The 7019-nt window shown below is 36.1% G+C and overlaps 1 long non-coding RNA gene across 1 annotated transcript; it reads left to right on the forward strand.

Annotated features, from left to right (window-relative positions):
- Positions 1–294: 294 nt before the first annotated feature.
- On the forward strand, positions 295–1396 carry LOC135083265 (uncharacterized). Its single transcript, XR_010259556.1, has 3 exons — positions 295–492; positions 595–681; positions 1147–1396. It is a non-coding gene; the product is annotated as an uncharacterized LOC135083265 (long non-coding RNA).
- Positions 1397–7019: the final 5623 nt, after the last annotated feature.

A 7019-nucleotide genomic window follows, 5' to 3' on the forward strand; every position in this document is an offset into this window, starting at 1 on the left:
GAAACGAAACACACAGGTGACGTTCAGAAACTTGCTTGTTTGTTATTTTTTTTCTTTCTAAAGTTTAATTATTTAATTAAATTTAAATGAGAGAAGCAGTATTGTGAGTTCCCATATCGAAATTATTCAATAAGAGGCTAGTTAACACAAGTGGCATTTATTGAAAGTAAAGAAAAAAATTATACAAAACTGCTAGATATTGTGATTTGTTGGAGTGACAAGTTTTCGAACGAACATCTGAGTCACGGGTGATGACCGGCGCTTTTTGGAGTGTCGAAGTCTTTTGCTTGGTTGGGGTGATCGCGAACGGAAGTTCTGTTGTACGTGGTGTGATAGTGTCCCGAATTCCAAGAGGTCTGAACCGTGCCGTTCCCTGATAAACGGGCAGGGCACGCATCGCCATCCTCTACGTTAAAAGGGAATTTTAGAATAAATCCGAAAGCCCCGTGATTTTGCGGACTCACTGCCACGTACTGAGTTTTATTGCTGAAGGTAAGCAGGTCCTATTCCAAGGATTACCTTGAGTTTCTTCTTGTTATTTTGTTGTTTGCATTGGCGGCATTGTTAACCAATGCACTTGGTTGTTATTCGCAGATTGTGTGTGGTTGAGCAGTGCTCGGTGGCGAGCCTCTGCGCTGTTGCTGTCTGTTGTTGATGTTGCTGATGTTGCCTCCATAGCAGGTATGTTGTGGTTTCTTTCTCAAACTCATTCGCCTCTCCGCTGAGTTAGGATGAATTACTAGAAACGTGGCACTCGGTCACGGGCTACCCTACTTCATAGGTTGGCTCCACTTCTATTGAGATTGTCAATTATTTTAGTTTACTTTGAAAAAGTAGATTACCCACATAACGATTACATTTTACCAAAAAGTAAATTCCTAAATAAGTTTACCATTGTGATGTATTATCGATGGATTCTGTTGTGTTAACTATTTTTAGTTCGCTTTGTGAAGGTAGATGATATAATAATTACAATGATTACATTTTACCAAAATATAACTTTCTAAATAGATCTACCATTGTAATGAATTACCGATGGATTTTGCTGTGTTCACATTTGCTCCATCCTCGAGAGCGATGGATTATTGTTTTTATTATTAATTATGTATTGTGCTGTTTGTATAATATAATTATTTTGTATACTAGGAGGTGTATGGTACCGGCTGCTCTGTTGGCACCGGCTATCAGGTGTTTGGCACCGGCTGTCCCGCAGTGCCAGACGCTTGCTGCGCCCGACGGGTGCGGAGGGGGTTGAGCCGAGTGGTGGCGACTAGCGCGCTAGTAATCTTAAGTATTTTTAATCAGTACCAACCAAACGGCCCAACGACCCATCCCTTAATTTTTCTTTTTAAATATTTGTGTCTAACCCACAATTAAATTGTTGTCAATTTAAATATTTAATTTTTTATTTTGCTCCGGCAAATTTTCATATTTACAATGGCGAGGGTTTTTATGTTCCTGGTCGGGCTATATAACGTATGTACGGGGCTCTGTATCGAAAATCACTATGAGCAATGAGCATCACACACTGTTACCTGGAGTGCATTACCGCAGCAAAATTTTTATAAATGTTGTGCTTTAGAGAGTCGAGAGTATAGCAGATAATTAGTCCATCGTGAGCAGAAATTTGTCCACTAATAGCAAAATTCGTTCAAATTATAGTTTTAAAGTTATTGGCTAGAAGATTATTTTATCTTGCAGCTTAGACCTTTAGCTACAGACCTTAGACAGTATTTTTGAAACATTCTTACGCATGGTGGAGGAAGGGACGCTCTAGACACTCAAGTCTACAAGGAGTCACATCAACTCCAGTTTTAAATCCGTTGACATCTGCTGCATCTGCCATCTTTTTGGGTAGAAGATTCTTCCATCTTGCAGCGTAAACCTTTAGCTACAGACCTTAGACAGTATTTTTTTGAAAATTCTTACGCATGGTGGAGGAAGGGACGCTCTAGACACTCAAGTCTACAAGGAGTCATATGAACTCCAGTTTTAAATCCGTTGACATCTGCTGCATCTGCCATCTTTTTGGGTAGAAGATTCTTCCATCTTGCAGCTTAGACCTTTAGCTACAGACCTTAGACAGTATTTTTGAAACATTCTTACGCATGGTGGAGGAAGGGACGCTCTAGACACTCAAGTCTACAAGGAGTCACATCAACTCCAGTTTTAAATCCGTTGACATCTGCTGCATCTGCCATCTTTTTGGGTAGAAGATTCTTCCATCTTGCAGCGTAAACCTTTAGCTACAGACCTTAGACAGTATTTTTTTGAAAATTCTTACGCATGGTGGAGGAAGGGACGCTCTAGACACTCAAGTCTACAAGGAGTCATATGAACTCCAGTTTTAAATCCGTTGACATCTGCTGCATCTGCCATCTTTTTGGGTAGAAGATTCTTCCATCTTGCAGCTTAGACCTTTAGCTACAGACCTTAGACAGTATTTTTGAAACATTCTTACGCATGGTGGAGGAAGGGACGCTCTAGAGACTCAAGTCTACAAGGAGTCATATGAACTCCAGTTTTAAATCCGTTAACATCTGCTGCATCTGCCATATTTTTGGCTAGAAGATTCTTCTATCTTACAGCTTAGACCTTTAGCTACAGACCTTAGACAGTATTTTTTATTATTTATTTGTGTCAGTGTGCTCTTCTAAAGAGTGTAAGACGATTGTATGTAGGTACTATTAAAATGTAATTTTAACTCATTGGTTTTGTCTCATATTTGAGGAATGTACTATGTATCATGAGTAGAGTCTTCGTTTAAAAGGATGCGAACGATTTAAATTTCAATAGGTAGACAAAATTGATAATTCTTAATTATCAAAAATTTAAGCTTTCTCCAGTAACACTGATATTATTATACTGTGACTCATCAAAGTCATCATTGTCAAAAATATTGACAAATCGCGAACTGTCACGGCCATAAAACTGACACGCGTCCGTCCTCCGTAAGCGCCACCGCGCGACTGATTGAGATTGTCCAAGCCGTCATGGACGATTTTTTCCACATTTTTTAACATAGTAACTAAATAAGACGCAATATAAAAATTTCATCCGTTAAAAGCCCTCAAGTTATTTCTGAACTTTAGTTTAGTAAAAGATTTAGAATCTCAAATCGCTTATTTTAAAAATAAAACCATAAATAGAAAACGAATAGAGGTAACTTTGGGAATATATTCTATCGAGTCAACTTCATCAAATCGTGTTTCCATCCGTTAATAGCCCTAGAAAATATCCTCAACTATGCCCAATAAAAATCTTAGCCTTTAATTTTACTGTTTAGTACCTCAAAAATGAAAAATGAAAACCTCATTTTCGCCATTTTCTCTGCTACCCGGCCTTAAGAAGTGTTTGATATGAATTTCAACTTTAATATCTCTACGCGTTCATGTGAAAAAGGGTAGGTAGTAAGTTTATAATTATTAAAAAAATAAGCAAAAATAATATTTTAAATTTTATATAACTTCAAATTTATCATTTTCGTAATTTTTCCTTTATCTGTACTATACAGTGTGAGTCACGTTAAAGTGTACATATGAAAATAAATGAAACTGGACCTATTTTTATCGACAAAAAAGAGGTCAAAAATTTTTTGCGATTTTTTTTTAATTTTTTATAGATTTTTTTTTCTTCTAATTACTTATTGTAAAGAAAACGTAATAATTTTTAAACTAAGCGGTATATCCTGATAAAATAAAAACATTAATAATGCTAAATAACAGGCGATACTAAAAAAATACACAAAATACACAAAAAAGGCCAACAAATAATAAAAAATGATACTTTTTGAAAAAAATCTGCTTTTAAATTCGTGGTTTTTTGGTTATTTGATAAATTTCTCCAAAAAATGCCCCTATAACCGGTTGTTTTTACTACTTTGTATTATTCTCTATCGTAATACGTTCGTAAAATTAAAAATCGCATGTCTCTATCCCTATCACAACGTTTGCAATGATCGTTTGAACTAAGCCTCTCCGGGCGCGCCATTCAACGCTTCGTTAACAACGAAACTGAAAATGGCTCTAGATTTGTAATTTTGATAAAGACAAGTTAGATTTCAAATAAAAACAAGAGATTTCGAAGTAAAATTAGCATTTTAGTTAAAATTAAAATCGTTTCTACCTGTAGCGGAGAATAATGTTGTGGCAGGCCTTTGTTCAAACGATCATAGCAAATGTTGTGATAGGGATAGAGACATGCGATTTTTGGTTTTACGAAGGTAATACGATAGAGAATAATACAAAGTAGTAAAAACCACCGGTTATAGGGGCATTTTTTGGAGAAATTTATCAAATAACCAAAAAAACACGAATTTAAAAGCAGATTTTTTTCAAAAAGTATCATTTTTTATTATTTGTTGGCCTTTTTTGTGTATTTTGTGTATTTTTTTAGTATCGCCTGTTATTTAGCATTATTACTGTTTTTATTTTATGAGGATATACCGCTTAGTTTAAAAGTTATTACGTTTTCTTTACAATAAGTAATTGGAAGAAAAAAAATTCTATAAAAAATTAAAAAAAAATCTCAAAAATTTTTTGTCCTCTTTTTTGTCGATAAAAATAGGTCTAGTTTCATCTGTTTTCATATGTACACTTTAACGTGACTCACACTGTATAACGTTGCTTCGTGCCGAATTTCAAGATTCTGAGTTCACAGGAAGTACCTTGTAGGTTTTGATTCCCTAGCGTGTGACGGAAATTCGTCTAAGGTGTCGGTATAAACTGCTGTATCTTTTGATCGCGTTAACTTAGAAGTTTGATTTTTTTACTTCTTAAAGGGACAATAGATCTAGGTATTTGGTATAAATTTCAATTTGATACCTTTATTCGTTCGTGAGAAATAAGGTAGTAAGTTTCATTTTATTAAAATATTTTTATTATATTATATAACTAAAAAAATGTAATTTTCGCAATTTTTCCTATATTTGCATTATATGACAATGCTTTATGCCAAATTTCAAGATTCTGAGTTTACGGGAAGTATCCTGTAGGTTTTGATTCCTTTGCGAGTGTCGAAAATTTGTTGAAAATATCGACATAATCGGCTGTATCTTTTGATTGGCTTAGCTTAGAAGTTTGATATTTTCACAGCTTAAAGGGACAATAGACCTGAGTATTTCATGTGAATTTCAGCTTGATACGTTCACGCGTTCTTGAGATAAAGGGTCTTGACAGACGGACGGACAGACGGACAACAAAGTGATCCTATAAGGGTTCCGTTTTTTCCTTTTGAGGTACGGAACCCTAAAAATAAGCCCAGAACCTTCGGGCCAAGAGAATCTAGCTCTTTTACTAATGGACTCTAATAAAGGAGCTTCTTCTGTAGTTCAAGTATCAAACACAATCGTTTTAGAACCCGCTACAGTACATCCATTGGAGATCCAAATAGAGCGTACCAGTGATACTGGCCATCCAGTCTGACCAATAAAAAGGGTTCATGTGCCAACCCCGCGTGTACTGTCCCAGTACTTCTTCAGTCGTTCCGTTCACTCGTGACCGACAAATAAAGGACGGCAATAAAACGTCAAGCCGCGGTTATATGGGTTGGAGAAAAAATAAACTAAATATCGGTGATAAATTCTAGAGCGCTTGGAGAAAGATTCTTTTAGCACTTTTGGTATGAAAACTTGAGTAGGGTTAGGGATGTAGTACAAGGTTTCCGTGAATGTCGAATTGCATCGTCATGTAGGATGTATACGAATAATGCTTGAGATGAGGGAAAAGTTTGGATTCCCACTTCGAGCAACATTTGGCTCGCGAACGATCATGGGTCAAAATTTGATGTCAAATAATGTTTTTCTTTTGACGTCAAAAAGGTACGTCTTTCTTTTGACATCAAAAACGTGGTCTTTTTTTTGACAAATTGACAAATTCTTACAAAAAAAAATATAACACTAAAATGAAAAAAATCCTTAGGAGAACCCTTAAGAGACTTTTCATGTCTCATAATCTTCAGTGTCCTAGAACTAACCACATAAAGCCTTATAAAGAGATCGTGTTGGGAAATAATTTTCTACATTGGAATCGATCACTAAATCAAATGGACATACCCAAATGGACATACTCAGTAACCATAAAAATAAATTAAAACATAACAAAAATGCAGCAAAAATTTTTGCAAACTCAAATAATTAACTTACCAGCGATTAACTAAGTAACAGTGACAACTAATTTATCTTCGGAGCGGTTCGCGGCGGCACTTTGAAGCAATAAATACGGTTTAATTACCCCGCATCGAGAAATTATATCGTATAAATCGCAACTCTGCAAATAATTGTGAGTTATAGATAGCTTCTTTTGTATGGAAATTGGTTTATGCAACGATAAAACTTTGGTGGGAATTTAATGCAAACTTAAACCACTGGCACATAGCCGCTTTAATAAAACTCTCAATACAATTCAATAAAAATCGGTCTTGTGTATAACTGAGTCAGTGCTTGAGGCATGGGAGCGACACGGGAGGGGTGACATAACGTGATAGAGCATACAATTTTAAAGCATATCTGAAGACTCACTGACATTTGACGTCTCTTAAACACCCTCCCTGCCGCTGTCCCACCTCAGACACTGAAACATTAATGAAATGTTAAGGCAGGCATGGTTGTTTATGGGAGCTAGGGAAATTTCAGGATGCTAGTTTGTTACTAGTTTTTCATTGAAGCCAAAAGCTGCGGCCTTTGACTCAAGAAGTATTGCTGAGTAACCCATATATCTACACTGGTTTTATACCATCTGACCTACCTAATCCTCCAAGATCACTAAAGCAATGTTTTTAACGCAATACCACTACGCTAACTAAGGACTTGTTCCCACGTAGACATCCCGTTTTTGCAGAATCCCGTTTACTAGTATACGTGTTTTAACATTAAACGTTGACACGATCACCCCGTTTGCAGTGTCCCGCAAAAAACCGTTGAATATGTAATTCAAATTTCAAGCACACATATCATCATGTGTGTTCACAGTCACGTCCTGTCATGTTTTGCAGGATTGCATTACTGGATCCAACAAAACTGG

The sequence above is a fragment of the Ostrinia nubilalis genome, chromosome 23 (genome assembly GCF_963855985.1).
Source record: "Ostrinia nubilalis chromosome 23, ilOstNubi1.1, whole genome shotgun sequence".
Classification (NCBI taxonomy): domain Eukaryota; kingdom Metazoa; phylum Arthropoda; class Insecta; order Lepidoptera; family Crambidae; genus Ostrinia; species Ostrinia nubilalis.